Raw genomic sequence first — 15,939 nt, 5'->3', positions numbered from 1 at the left:
ATTTTCTCCTCTGGCAAGAAGTAGATGCTAGCTGTGTTACTTTCTGCTTGCAGAGGAAAGAAAAGTTGGGCTGCCCCCTTCCACTCTTTCCTTCTTCTTTTTCTCCTCTCCTTTTCTTCCTTTTCTCCACAAACATTTATTGTGCACCTACTACATTCCAAGCTTGTGGTGGGCATGGAAGAGACAGCAGTGAACAAGCTAGGTGGTAAAGGTCTCTGCCCACGCATAGCCTTCGTCTAGAGAGGAAGCATTATGTGATTATGGATGGATGTGATTATGATGCATTGTGATGAATGCAATGCTGGGTAAAGCACAGGGATTCTGCAGGATCTAGCAGGGGCCTGACTTGGCGTAGGAAGTCCAGGCAGACCTTCTGAGAAGGGACAGCTAAGCTGAGACAGGACGAGCATGTAGGAGCTATCCCAGTGAATAGTAGGGGGAACAGTCTTCCTGGAAGAGAAATGCATGCAATGGCTTGGAGGCCAGAAAGAGTATGGCACATCCCAGAGATAACAGAAGTCCCAGATGGCTGGAACACACACTGCCAGGGGAGGCTGGGGAGGAGGCGGGAGCCAGGCTGGGAAGGATCTGTTAAAGAATTTGGATTTTTATCCTGGGGCAATGGGAAGTCAATAAATGGGTCGTATGCGTGGGAGAGCAAGATCCAGTTTAGTAAAATGGTCTGTTTAGTAAACTAAATGATTAATTTTAGTAAAAAGATCTGTGGTTTCAAATTGAAGAGTGGGTTACAATAGAAACAGCAATATCTGCAGGGACAGCAGTTAGGCCTCTACCACAGTCCTGCCAAAGACAATGGTGGCTTGGACTAGGTGTTGACAGAGGAGATGGAAAAAACTGGATGGATTCAGGAGAGATTTTACAGAAGGTCTGGGGATACACTGGAATGAAGGAGAGGAAGGAGCCCAGGATGACTTCCGGTCTCAGGCATCTTGCTGATGATTTCATTGGCGGAAGGGAGGCTTGGGGTGAAGATGAGGGGGGAAAGTGACAGGTTGAAGTGAACTTTTGGCTTTGCACAGTGGCTTGCACCTATAACTCTAGCACTTTGGGCAGATGGCTTGAGCCCAGGAGTTCGAGACCAGCCTGGACAACATGACAAGATCTGTCTCTACAAAAAACAACAACAACAACAACAAAAAGAAACAGAAATTAGCCGGGTAGTCCCAGTTACTTGGGAGGCTGAGGTAGGAGAATCAATTGAGCCTGGGAGGTCAAGGAGGCAGTGAGCTGTGATTGTGCCACTGTACTCCAGCCTAGGTGAGACAGAGAGACCCTGTCTCAAAAAAAAAAAAAATGAAGTGACATTTTGAAGAGGTTGAGCTGGGTGCTTGTGAGATTCTAAGAAGAGGTGAGCATCGGGAATAATAATGTCACTAACTCACATTTATTTAGCCCTGTACTACATGTACTACAGGCCAGGCCTTCCTTTAAGCACACAAACTGGATGATCTCACCAGGAGGTAACTGAATAGATGGGCCTGAAGCTCAGAAGAGAGTTTTGGGCTGGAGACAGGAGTTGAGAGACTAAATTAGGTCTAAACTCAGGGTCTGGACAGGCAATGTAAAGAGTTGAAGCTGGCTGGGTGTGACCCAGTTGTGGTGGGCCTGTGGTGCACTGGCCAGCAAATACCAGTCTGACACCAGACAAATTCAGACTTTAAAAAAATACTGGGCAGAGTGAATAAAACTCAGCATGGCCTGCCTCGGTTTGCCTTGTGGGCCTCCAGTTCGTGACATCTGGGACAGACGGCCATCAAACCATGAGGGAGAGAGACACTGCCCAGGAGAGAAGATAGGAGGGGATGATGAACTTGAGCCCAGAGTTTCAACCTTCCACACAGAAAATTGGCTCTGAATATAAGTTCCCAATGGGTTTCCTGGGATGTAACAAGTGACTGATAAAGTGTCTGATTCTGATGCTGCCTAATTGTCATAGGAGGTGAATTCCTATCTTCATGCTTTCTTATCCCTGATTTAGTATATGCTAGAATAAGGGAATGTTAGATGTGAAAGACAGATGCCTTGGGGATCATCTGGGACAGGGGCTTTCTACACTGATGTGGGTCAGAATCTCCTAGGGAAACAAACCTACAGATCCCAGCATCATCCTGCCAGGCCTTCCGAATCAACCTACACAGAAGGGTCCAGGCATCTTTATTTTTACCAGCTCCCCAGGTGATTCTGATGTACACACCTGAGCATAAGACATTCTTGTCTAGCGCTACCCCTCAGATAGGGAAACAGCTTAGAGAGATGAAATCAGTTGCTCACAGTCACGCTGCCAGAAAGGGGCAAGATTGGGGCCCACCACAGTGATTCACATCTATAATCCCAGCACTTTGGTAGGCCATGGTGGGAGAATAGCTTGAGCCCAGGAGTCCGAGACCAGCCTGGGCAACAGGGCGAGACCCCATCTCCACAAAAAAATTTAAAAATTAGCCTAGCATGTGCCTGTAGTCCCAACTACTCAGGAGGCCAAGGCAGGAGGATCACTTGAGCCCAGGAGTTGAAGGTTGCTGTAAGCTATGATCACCCCACTGTGCTCTAGCCAGGGTGACTAAGCAAGACTCTGTTGAGGGAAGGAGGGAAGGAGGGAAGGAGGGAAGGAAGGAAGGGAGGGAGGGAAGGAGGGAGGGAGGGAGGGAGGGAGGAAGGGAGGGAGGGAAGGAAGGAGAGAAAAAACAAAAAAGAAAGAGAAAGAGAGAAAGACAAGTGAAGTCTATGCTCTGGACTTCCCTCCAGCCCCTTCAGCTGGGTTCATTAACCTCCCCACCCCCAGAATCAGCCCCAGCCCAAACTTGAGGAACAATGAATCTCCGAGGCAACGATGGCTCAGAATCAGACCAGCAGTGCCCATGATCCCAGCCTGACTTTGTATCTAGCTCCAACAATGGGGCTTGGTCTTATCTTCTCCCCTTTCCCCAAGTTCCTGCCTCTTTCCTTGCATCCATAACTAGGTTCTGCCTGGACCCCTGTGCTGAAGCCCTGCTTTGGTGTCTTCTGAAGCCCTGGGTCCTTCTGGAGCAGAAGGCATACTCCTGAGGGACCCAGTGCTCCTGGGTCTGTGTGAGGACACAGTCTTGCCTCCTCCTGAGGTCGGGAGAGAAAGCGCCTGTCAGGTTGTAGGAGGCCAGTGGGCAGATGGCACAGGTATGCCTTTCAGAGGGGTGAGCCTATTTTTGTCACTCACTGTAAATAGCATAGAATGGGCCGCGGCTTGTTGTCAGTTACCTGGAATATCAGGGCAGGATTCTGGCAGGAAGTCCACTCCCACACTTCCCTCACATCAGAATAAACACAGGCTTGGCAGCATGAACCTGAGACTCTGCTGAGTCCTCAAGAAGCATCGCATGGGCAGCTGAAGGGCAATTCAGGCCTTGGGACCCCACACAAAGAAGCCTCTGACTGTGTGGTGGTAGAAGATTATGTGGTTACAAGGAGAAATACCCACATTAAGGAATAGAGGCTGGGTGTGGTGGCTCATGCCTGTAATCCCAGCGCTTTGAGAGGCTGAGGTGGGAGGCTCACTTGAGCCCAGGAGTTCAAGGCTGCAGTGAGTCGTGACTGTGTCACTGCACTCAAGCCTGGATGACACAGTGAGACACTGTCTCTAAAAAAAGTTCTTTAAAGACAAAAAATTAAAAGAAATAGAATATACCTTAAATGGAAACATGTATAACGTTAAAAGATTAAGATGAAACTAGCACTTAAGAATGTACTCTGTGTGTCTTTATGAAAATAGTTTATCTTCAATCAAGCTTATTTTAATATTGTCATTACAGAATTATTCAGGTATATAGGGCCCAGGAAGACTAATAGAAATAAATGACATATCAGCCATTTATATTACTGTTATCATGCAGTACAGAATACTGGCTAAAAGCTTAAGGTCATTAGATCTGAATTTGATTCATGGCCCTGCTGCTGTGTGATCTCAACAAGTCACTCAATGTCCCAGAGCCTCAGTTTTTCTTTCTTTCTTTCTTTCTTTTTTTTTTTTTTTTGAGATGGAGTTTTGCTCTTTTGCCCAGGCTGGAGTAGAGTGGCATGATCTCGGCTCACTCTAACCTCCACCCCTTGGGTTCAAGTGATTCTTCTGCCTGAGCCTCCCAAGTAGCTGGGATTACAGACACCCACCACCATGCCTGGCTAATCTTTGTATTTTTAGTAGAGACAAGGTTTCACTACATTGGCCTGGCTGGTCACGAACTCCTGACCTCAGGTGATCCACCTGCCTCAGCCTCCCAAAGTGCTAGGATTACAGGCTTGAGCCACCGTGCTCAGCCAGTTTTTCTCATCTTTAAAAATGGAAATAATAACACAGTCTTGATCAGATTTTGTGGCAATTAAATAAGACAATGCATATTTTTTATGTCCTGGCTAATTTCTGGACCCTAAAGATTTTTGTGGTAGTTGTTGTTTGCTTTTTTTTCAAAATTTGCGAATGATTTTGGTCTCTATGGGTGGAGACTTACATTTACCTTTGGGCCAGACTTTTCCCTTATTTAAGAAGACTGCTTGCCTCAGGACCCTGGTAACCAGCTAGGGTGTAGATAGTGGTGATTGTCAATGAAGGCCACTGTGTTGTTCCTTCAGGTGGTGTCTAGTGTCACGGACATCAAAACCAGGGAGCGGGCAAGAGGGAAAGAGCCAGAGAGATGGGGGTGGCAACTGTTACACTTTAGAAACCTCCAGGAAAAGCTGAGGGATGCTTCAAAGGGGAGAGGGGACCCGTTCAGCCATTGAGCCAGAGGAATATTAAGACAATGAAATTTGCATAGTAAACATTATAGAACGTAACTAATTTTTACTGCATTGTCATAGCAGGAATTTGCTCAAGAGGTACAACAGAAGACTTGCTTGGTCTCTTGGTGGCAATGATTCAAGCATAATCAATTTGTGGAGCTAAGATCTCCTCAACTCCTCAACAGAAACTGGTAAATCAATCTAGACTTCGGCTTAAGTTTTACCAATTTAACTGATGTAGTTTGGACGTTTGTCCCCTCCAAATACCATGCTGAAATGGAACCCTGACAGTTGGAGATTGGGCTTAGTGGGAAGTGTCTGGGTCATGAGGCAGATCCCTCATGAATTTCCCACAGTAATGAATGAGTTCTCAGTCTATTAGTTCACACGAAAGCTGGTTGTTTAAGGAGCCTGGCACCTCTTGCTCTCTCTTCTTGCTTCCTCTCTTGCCATGTGATGCCTGCTTCCTCTTCACCTTCCACCATGAATGAAAGTTTCCTGAGATCCTCAACAGAAGGAGATGCTGGCACCATGCTTCTTGTACAGCCTGCAAAACCATGAGCCAAATAAACCTCTTTTATTTAAAAAATTACCCAGTCTCAGGTATTACTTTAGAGCAATGCAAAATGGACTAATACATTAACATTATCCTTGGGTTTGGTGCTGGTGATACCAACATGATAAAAGGTTCTTTTCTCTTGACCCTACACTAATCAAAGAAAGACGATATTGAATACTTCATCACAAATTAAATGTGAGTGTTCTGCAGGAAGTTTATATACATTTGGCTCTCCGTATCTGCCAGTTCTGCTACTTCAGATTCAACCCACTTCAAATAGAAAATATCCAGGAAAAAAAATAGAAGAAAAAAAATTAAAATAATACAAATTTTAAAAAACAGTATAATTATTTACACAGCATTTACATTATATTAGGTACGATAAGTAACCTAGGGATGATTTAAAATATACACGAGGATCTGCATAGGTTATATGCAAATACTATGGCATTTTATATCCGGCACTTGAGCGTCCTTGGATTTTGGTATCTGCAGGGCATCCTGGAAACAACCCCCTGCTGAAAGTAAGGGACAACTGTATATGGTTGTATGAAATGCAATAACAAAAGAGCCTAAGCTAGACAGAGGCAGGTGGGAGCAAAGAGCTTCTGAGAAACCAAAACCAGTGAGGCCCTGTGGCTGGACCACAGGACTGGAAGGGAGCAAGGTAGCAGATGAGGCAGGAGTGGGTGGCTGGGCCACATCACATAGGAACTGGATTTTATCCCAAGAGAATGGGAAGCTATTCTGTTGTGGGGAGGGAGTGGCATGACCATCTTTTTATTTCAAGATCAGCACTCTAGGAAATGAATTAGTGAAGTCAAGTGTAGGGGCAGAGACACCAGTTAGGAGACTATTGAGATATTAAGAACTGGGCTGAGTGGCCACAGTGGAAATGAAAGTTGTGGCTTCCAGAGATATTCAGGGAAGGGCTTAAAGGACAGATACTTGGACCTTTCCTGGGCTCACTGGTTTCCAGCGCTCACCAAGGTCAGTATTTGGTAGCAATGGCACCTCCAGCAAAACCAGGTGCCTCCACCAACTCCTTCCAGGCTTTGAGGTTATTGATGAAACTTAGGGTTCTTCACTATAAAGAAACACCACACTCCCTAAGTAGATTTCTGCCTCAGTTGCCTATTATTCTGCATGGCTATACCTGTGAACTTGTCCCATTTTCTATTTGAGTATAATTTAAGTCTAGGTTTCTCAAGTACTTCCAAACCTAGAGGAGATGATCCCATAGATAAACAAATTTATTTGAAACATATAAACTGTTTTGCTTCCAAAAATATTGGAGGCCATTAAGACAAAAACAGGAAGGGATGTTTTCTGACAATCTCATAGTTTGAAGAGCCATGACCTGGAGAATGCTGTGTTTTTCCTTTGTTTAGCTTTATGCTGCTTTTTAGTATATTTGGCTTTATTTTAAAGGACAAATGATATAGGTAATAAGAAAAATTTCTCAGAACTCAACTCTAGCAAGATGTGAGGCTGAGCAAATATCAAAATAAGCCTTTACCCCATGCTATGTTTATCTTGCCACTTGGCAATATGCTGATATTAAAAATATTTCCAAACCAAGTTACCTAGCTCTAAATCTGAGAAGCTAATATAACGAGTTGGCAAGAGTTCACATTAGGAAAAGGGCTAGACCCACTTGGCTGCAGATCACTGCTACTTCACATTTCAGTGTGCATGCATTGGGCTCCCAAAGTGAGGAAAATAAAAATAATGAAAATCATCTACTGTCAGAAAGAACAATTTCTTTGCCACAGTGTTCTCACAGGAAGTTCATTCTGGTAAATCAGTGTCAAAATGACAAGAAAATCCAACATGTCTCAAGAGGCACAATATATAACAAGCAAAGAATTCTAAATCTGTGTTCAGAAATTGAACGTTAAAGGAGCTAATGAAAAATTCAAGACAAAAAAATGATGGATATGAAACAAATTCATTAAAACATTTTGAGTAAAAATAAGAAGACCGTGACATTATGCTCAATTAACAGGAAAATACAGTCTTAAAGGGTAAATGTGGTAGATAATGATCTGCTTTTTCAGACATCAAGAAGTGGAATCAACGATTAAAGATGGCTCTGAAAGAGAGACTAGATTAGATAAAAATTGAATCTACACACTAATGATATCATAACTGTTGTGCTTTTTGCCTTTGCTAGAGTTGCCCTCTCAGCAACAGATTTCTAAGAAAGCATCTCTGAAAAATGATTACTGGATATTTCAAGCCTCAAAATTAAGCAGGTTAGGGATACAGTAATCATTCCTGGGCACCTGTTGTGAATCCGTGAGAACAGAAGCTCAGAAGAGTGTGGTGATGCTTCCCACACCCACAGAACTCAGTGAAGTCCCCAAAGTCCAGCATCTTGCAATTAGTTATGGACAAGTCCAAGAGAATGTGCACAGCAGCAATGTAAAACTGTCTTTCAAATCACCAGTGTCAGAAAATACTTAAAATCCCTGGAGAACAATTTAGAATACCAAATATGCTAGAAATAACTCTCTGAAGAAGGCAAAATTGGAGGAGACAGAGGATGGAGCATGAAGAGTTTTTCTTTCTTGAAATCACCACAGTGTGATTTGGGAAGTTGAAAGAACTTGGATCTCTGCCCCAGAAAGAGGTTACTAAATAAGTCAAGTACCCCAGCTAAGAGGATCCCAACATCAGTCCAAGCATTTGGGTGGCTTTAAAGCTTGTTTGTCATTTGTTTCTTCATGTTTTTTAAATGATTAACTTTTATTACATAATTAATGCATGCACACTGTAGAAAAGTAGAAAGTATAGGTAAAAAGAAGAAAATTTAAGTCACCCTTTCCATAAGTCAGAAATAACCAGAATTAACATTTTGGTGTACCTCTTTCCAGACTTTTTTAGGACAGGAGATTTTTGTTTTGTTCTAATGAAACTGAGATCATACTGAAACTTGCTTTCTTCAGTCAATTACATATCATGAATTCATTTCCATACCAGTAAACATATTTCTTACCATGACTGCCGAATATGCCCTTGTATGGGCAGAGCGTCATTTATTTAATGAATCCAAAGGCAATTTTAAAAATAATTTTATTTTTATTTATGTGTTTTTTGTATTTTGTTGAGACAAGGTCTCACTCTGTCATCCAGGCTGGAGTGTGGTGGTGTGATCATGTCTCACTGAAGCCTCAACCTTCTGGGCTCAGGTGATCCTCCCACCTCAGCCTCCTGAGTAGCTGGGACCATAGGCACACACCATCATATCTGGCTAATTCTTGTATTTTTTGTAGAGATGGTTTTTTTCCATGTTGTCCAGGCTGGTCTCAAACTCCTGGCTTAAGCAATCCATCCACCTTGGCCTCCCAAAGTTCTGGGATTACAGGTGTGAGCCACCATGCCTGGCCGGATTCTGTTTTAAAATACTTTCAAACTGACAGAAAGGCTTACAAGAACAGTACAGTGGACTCCTGGGTATCTTTTACACAGAATCATCCATTTTTAACATTTTGTCACATGTGCTTTATGATTAACTTTGATTATTTTTGAACTATTTGAGAGTAGGTTGTGCATGTCATGCCACTTTCTCCTAAATATTTCAGTGTGTATTTCAAAGAGCAAGGGGAGTTCCATAACCACACCACTAAATGATTTCTAAGCCATTTCTGCACCAAACTGCTATAATTCTTAATAATAATAGTCATTCCTTTCCTGGTCTCATGTTTAGATCTTCAAACAACTCTTGGTTCTACTCTGAGCAGGACTCTATGTTGGATGTAAAGAATTAAAAATGAATAAAACAATAGTCCTCCTCTTGAGCCACTTACATTCTATTGTGAGAGACACAAGTATGCACTTATAATGCAGTGTGGTAAAGGCAACGTGGTGCTGTGGGCATGAAGGAAGGCCCATAGAACGTTGGGAACATAGAGAAGTAGCAAATCTCATAGTTGGAGTCAAGATTGATAGAGGTGAACAATAGCACGAGTGTGTGCTTGTGCGTGCATGTGTGTGTGTGTGTGTGCGCGCATGCGGGCATGCTCAGGGATTGTGGAAGGAGTGTGTTTTGGCAGATAAAATGCCATGCTGAGAGCAGTGAGAGATGAGGCTGGAGGTGAGGCAGAGCTAGAGCATGAATGGCCTGGACACAAGATCTAGAGCTTGGACTTGACCCTGCAGGTGATACAGGGTAAGCTGAAGAGAACATGACCAATAAAGTTTGATGGATCACCCTGGGGTCATCAGAGAGGTTAGGTCTGAAGACAACAAGACCCTGGAAGCAGCAAATAAGTTAGTAGGATTTTGCAACAGTCTGGGTGAGAGAAGAGTCTGCTCTGAACCAGGACAGTGGGAGTAGAAGCAGTGAGGAGACAAAAGATCCAAGACATCTCTAAGAGGTGCCTGAGTGTGGGGGTGATGGGAAGGGAGGAGTTAACTCCCAAGTTTCCAACTCTTCAGAGAAAAAAAATCATATATGATATTACTTATCTCAAATTGATCTTTGTAACAACTCTGTCAGATAAATAGAGCCAATAGCTATAATCCCTATTTTACAGATTTTTAAATTGAGATTCAGAAAGTCAAAGTGACTTGTCAAAGTTCGCACAATTAGTCAATGGCACAACAGAGATAGCAAGTTCATCCTAGTATGAGTACTAATGGATGATACAAAACTATTCAAAATGCCACAACTAGAGAACCACACTTAAAAAATGAAATCAGATCCGTACCTCACATCGTATGTAAAATTAACTCAAAATGGATCATACATCAACATTTAAGAGCTAAAACTTTAAAAATGTATCGAAGAAAATATAGGAGAAATTCTTAGTTGCTTTGGATTTAGCAAACATTCTTAAATAGGACACACAATAGTAAAAGCAATAAAGGGAAAAATCAACACATTAGACTCCACCAAAATTAACACCCTTTTCTCTTTGCTATAGTCTGAATGAATATCTATGTCCCCCCAAATTTATATGTTACCAATTACCACCTTGGTAATTGGGATTAGAAGGTGGGCCTTTGGGAAGTCATTAGGTCATGAGGGTGGAGCTCTCATGAGTGGGGATTAGTGCCCTTATGAAAAAGGCCCTCCTCACATAATTCTTTGGATGAAAAAGAAAAAAAGGGCCCAGGGAGCTGCCTTGCCCCTTTTGCCCTCTGAGGATGCAGCAAGAAGATGCCATCTATGAAGCACAGAGAGAGCCCTCACCAGATACCAAATCTCCTGGCACCTTGATTTTGGACTTCCCGGCCTCCAGAACTGTGAAAAATAAATGTCTCTTGTTTATAAATTACCCAATCTAAGGCATTTTGTTATGGCATCCCAAACAGACAAAGACACTCTTCAAAACCCACTATTGCAAAAATGAAAAGACAAGCAACACACTGGGAGAAAATAGTAGCCAAACATATCTGAGAAAACACTAGGATCTAGAATATATAAAGTACACTCACAACTCAATAATAAGACATACAGTACAATTTTAAAATGTGCAAAAGACTTGAATAGGTATTTTATCAAAGAATACATATGGATGGCAATAAGGATATAAAAGTGTGTTCAATGTCATTAGTCAATAAGGATATGCAAATTAAAACCACAATGAGATATCCATTGTACATCCACTAGAACATCTAAAATTAAGAAGGTAGACAAGATGGCTGACTAAATACAGCCAGGAAGAGCTTCTCCTGCTGAGAGAGATCAGATTATCAAGCAGACAAGCATACTCTGAACAGATTTTCTGAGAGGAAGCACTGAGAGCAGATGAAGAGATGATGGAGACAATGGGGCTGAAGTGGGAGGAAGCTGAGAACTCTGCACAGGGTTGCTGAGTGCTGGGGCTTGTTCCTGGCACTAAATGGCTCCTAAGGAAACAGTAAGTGAAATAATTGCAGGACAGCCCACTCTCACCACACACCTGCAGAGTCCTAGCTGCAGTAGATCCCACATCATCACGGACATTTAAGTTGGCATGGGGGTTGCCTGCAGTGTTGGCAGAAATAGGTCCTGAGTCTCTTCGGAGTCCAGGGAGTTTGGCATGGGGACAGAGGCAAAGGAACACAGCCAGAGGTGCCCATCCCCCAAGGCTCTCCTTATTCCTTTAAGTGCCTCTGACCTTTGTTATTTGTTGGACCTGAAGACAGCAAGGCCATCTTTCCCACAGGACTGGGGCGAGTCTGACCTGTGCACTTCCCATCCACCAGCACCTCCCAGGGTCCCTGCCTGGCCACTGCCATGGGAGCAGGCACACAGCACAGCCTCCACTGCTCTGCCAGAGCACTTTCACTGGCTCCCCCAACTGCCCTGCTAGAACACTTTCACCAGCAGCCACTGCCACCCCAATGGGGCACTTTTGCCACTACTCCCAATGGAGCACTTTTGCTAGCAGCTTGGAAGCACCTTGTCTCCCCCAACCCCCCCAAACTCAGCCAGTGCTCAATTTCGAGAAACGAGAAGACAAAGCTGTGGGCTTGGTCCCAGCCCTGCTGGGTTAGAGCACATAGCCCAGGAGTGCCAAGCTGAGCCTTGGTCCTCTGAAAGCATCCAGAAATGGAGCCAATCAACTATACCCAACTTATTCCACAGTCAAACCTTCCAGGTAAATAACATAAAAACAAAAAGCCCTCTCCAAAGGACAGCAACTTCAAAGGATAAAGGAACACCAGCTCTCACAGATGAGAAAGAACCAGCACAAGGACTCTGGCAACTTTAAAAGCCAGAGTGTCTTCTTACCTTCAAATGACCACACTAGTTTCCCAGCAATGATTTTTTTAACAGATTGAAATGGCTGAAATGACAAACACAGAATTCAGAATTTGGATGGCAAGGAAGCTCAATGAAACACAGGAGAAAGTTGAAACTCATTCCAAGAAAACAGTGAAATGATCCAACCATTGAAAGATGGCATAGCCACCTTAAGAAAAAACCAAACTCAATTTCTAGAATTGAAAAATCACCACAGGCCACTGCACTCCAGCCTGGGTGACAGCGCGAGACTCCGTCTCAAAAAAAAAAAAAAAAAGAAAAATCACCACAGGAATTTCATAATACAAATGGAAGTATTAACAACAGAACAGATCAAGCTGAGGGAAGAATCTCAGAACTTGAAGACTCCTTTGAATCAATGTAAGCAGACAAAAACAAAGAAAAAAAAAAAGGATTTTTAAAAAGGAACAAAAACCTCTAAGAAATATGGGACTAAGTAGAGACCAAACCTACTGACATTTCTCAAAGAGAAGGAGAAAAGAGTAAACAACTTAGAAAGCATATTTGAGGATATAGTTCACAAAATTTCCCCAATCTTGCTAAAGAGGTTAACATGTAAATTTAAGGAATTCATAGAACCCCTGCAAGACACTATGCAAGACAACCATTCCCAAGACACATGGTCATCAGATTCTCCAAGATAATACAAAAGAAAAAATTTAATGCAGCTAGAGAGAAAGGGCAGGTCACTTGCAAAGGGAACCCCATCAGGCTAACAGTGGACCTTTCAGCAGAAATCTTACAAGCCAGATGAGATTGGGGGCATATTTTCAGCATTCTTAAAGAAAATAAATTCCAAAAAAAAATTTCTTATCCCGCCAAACTAAGTTTCATAAGCAAAGGAAAAAATAAAATCCTTTTCAGACAGGCAAATGCTAAGGGAATTTGTTACCACTAGACCTGCCAGAGGTCCTTAAGGGAATTCTAAACATGGAAATGAAAGAAAGATACCTGTCACCATAAAAAAACACACTTAAATACATAGCCACTATCACTATAAAGCAACTACACAATCAAATCTAAATAACAACCAGCTAACAACATGATGACAGGATCAAATCCTCACACTTCAATATTAATTGAATGCAAATGGGCTAAACACCTCACTTAAAAGGCATAGAGTGGCAAGGTGGATAAAGAAGCAAGACCCAGCTGTTTGCTGTCTTCAAGATATCCATCTCACATGTAACAGCTCAAAGTAAAGGGATGGAGAAAGATCTATCATGCAAATGGCAAACAAAAAAGAGCAGGAGTTGCTATTCTTGTGTCATGTAAAACAGACTTTAAATCAATAATTATCAAAAAGGACAAAGAAGGGCATTACACAATGATAAGGGGTTCAATTTAACAAAAAGACTTAACTATCCTAAATATATATACACCCAATATTGGAGCACCTAGACTCATAAACAAGTTCTTAGAGACCCAAGAAGAGACTTAGATAACCACCCGATAATAGTGGGAGACTTCAACACCCCACTGACAGTGTTAGACAAATCATCAAAGCTGAAAGCTAACAAAGATATTCTGGACCTAAACTTGACACTTGACCAATTGGACCTAATAGACATCTACAGAATACTCCATCCAACAACAGAATCTACATTCTTCTCATCTGTAAACAGCACTTACTCTAAGACTGACCACATGCTCAGCTACAAAGCAAGTCTCAACAAATTTAAAAAAAATGAAATCACACCAACCACACTCTCAGATCACAGTACAATAAAAATTTACATCAATACCAAGAAGATCTCTCAAAACTATACAATTACATAGAAATTAAATAACTTGCTTCTGAATGAGTTTTGGGTAAAGAATGAAATTAAGGCAGAAATCAAAAATTCAAAATTCAAAAAAATCAAAAAATTCTTTAAAACTGATGAAAACAGAGACACAATACACCAGAATTTTTGGGACACAACTAAAGTAATGTTAAGAGGAAAGTTTATAGTGCTAAACACCTACATCAATAATTCAGAAAGATCTCAAATTAACAACCTAACATTGCATCTGGAAGAACTAGAAAAACAAAAGCAAACCAATCTCAAAGTTACCAGAAAAAAAGAAATAATAAAAATCAGAGCAAAACTGAAAGAAATTGAGATGTGATATTCCATACAAAAAAGATCAATGACACCAAAAGATTGTTCTTTGAAAGAATAAACAAGATTGATAGAACATTAGCTAGACTAACAAAGGAAAAAAGAGGGAAGATCCAAATAAGCACAATCAGAAATGACTGTGAAAGGACTATGAAAGGTGATGTTACAACTGACCCCACAGAAATACAAAAAGTCCTCTGAGACTATTATGAACACCTTTATTCACACAAGCTAGAAAACCTAGAAGAAACTGATACATTCCTGGAAACAAACAACCTCCTAAAATTGAAGCAAGAAGAAATTAAAACCCTGAACAGACCAATAATGAGTTCCAAAATTGAATCAGTAATAAACAAACCTACCAACCAAGAAAAGTGTGATTCACCACATAAACAAAATTAAAAACATAAACTATATGATCATCTCAATAGACATAGAAAAAGCTTTGGATAAAATTTAACATCCCTCATGTTAAAAATCCTCAATGAAGGCATCAAAGAAACATACCTCAAAATAATAAGAGCCATCTATGACAAACCCCCAGCCAACATCATACTGAACAGGCAAAAACCAAAAGCATTCCCCTTGAGAACCAGAACAAGACAAGGATGCCTATTCTCACCACTCCTAATCAACATAGTACTGTAAGTCCCAGCCAGAGCAATCAAGTAAGAGAAAGAAATTAAAGACATCCAAATATGAAGAGAGGAAGTGAAATTCTCTCTCTTCACAGACGATATGACATTATACCTAGAAAGCCTTAAAGACTCTGAAGGCTCCTAGAACTTTGGTAAAGTTTCATAATAGAAAATCAATGTGCAAAAATTAATAACATTTCTATATGCCAATAATGTTCAAGCTAAGAACCAAATAAAGAATGCAATCCCATTTATAATAGCCACAAAAAGAATAAGACCCCTTGGACTACAGCTAACCAAGGAAGTGAAAGATGTCTACAATGAGAATTACAAAACACTGCTGAAAGAAATCAGAGATGACACAAACAAATGGAAAAACATTGCATTCTCATGGATAGAAAGAATCAATATTGTTAAGATGGTCATACTGCCCACAGCAATTTACAGATTCAATGGTATTCCTGTCAAACTACTAACAGTCATTTTTCACATAATTAGAAAAAAACTATTCTAAAATTAATATATAACCAATAAAAGGAGCCCGAATAGTAAGACAATCCTAAGCAACAACAAAAAGACAAAGTCAGTGGCATCACACTACCAAAACGACACAGTATTGGCATAAAAACAGTCACATAGGCCAATGGAACAGAAGAGAGAGCCCAGAAATAAATCCACATGCCTACAACGAAGTTGACAAAAACAAGCAATGGGGAAAAGACTCCCTATTCAATAAATGGTGCTGGGATTACAAGGCAGCCACATGCAGAAGATTGAGACTAGAATCCTACCTTTCACCATATACAAAAAACAAACTCAAGATGGATTAAAGACTTAAATGTAAGATCTAAAACTATTAAAATCCTAGAAGATAACCTAGGAAACACCATGCTCAACATTGGCCATTGCAAATAATTGATGACTAAGTCCCCAAAAGCAATTGCAACAAAACAAAAAATTGACAAGTGGGACTTCATTAAGCTAAAAAGCTTCTGCACAGCAGAAACTGATTAACAGAGTAATCAGACAACCTATAGCCCTATTAAAAATGACCAAACTACATAAATAGACACTTCTCAAAAGAAGACATATATACAGTGAACAAATGTA

At 41.2% G+C, this 15,939-nt stretch overlaps 1 long non-coding RNA gene across 1 annotated transcript in view; it reads right to left on the bottom strand.

Moving 5' to 3' along the window:
• The window catches only part of LOC114672292 (uncharacterized), a 43,946-nt gene that overhangs the window by 3,272 nt on the left and 24,735 nt on the right, over positions 1-15,939 (bottom strand). The window contains exon 2 of the long non-coding RNA XR_003722596.2: positions 5,186-5,314. This is a non-coding gene — a long non-coding RNA (uncharacterized LOC114672292). The remainder of the gene's footprint in view (positions 1-5,185; positions 5,315-15,939) is intronic.

The sequence above is a fragment of the Macaca mulatta genome, chromosome 14, assembly GCF_049350105.2.
Source record: "Macaca mulatta isolate MMU2019108-1 chromosome 14, T2T-MMU8v2.0, whole genome shotgun sequence".
Lineage (NCBI taxonomy): Eukaryota > Metazoa > Chordata > Mammalia > Primates > Cercopithecidae > Macaca > Macaca mulatta.
The sequence above is the reverse complement of the archived record's forward strand: the minus strand, read 5'-3'. Positions and strand labels throughout refer to the sequence as shown.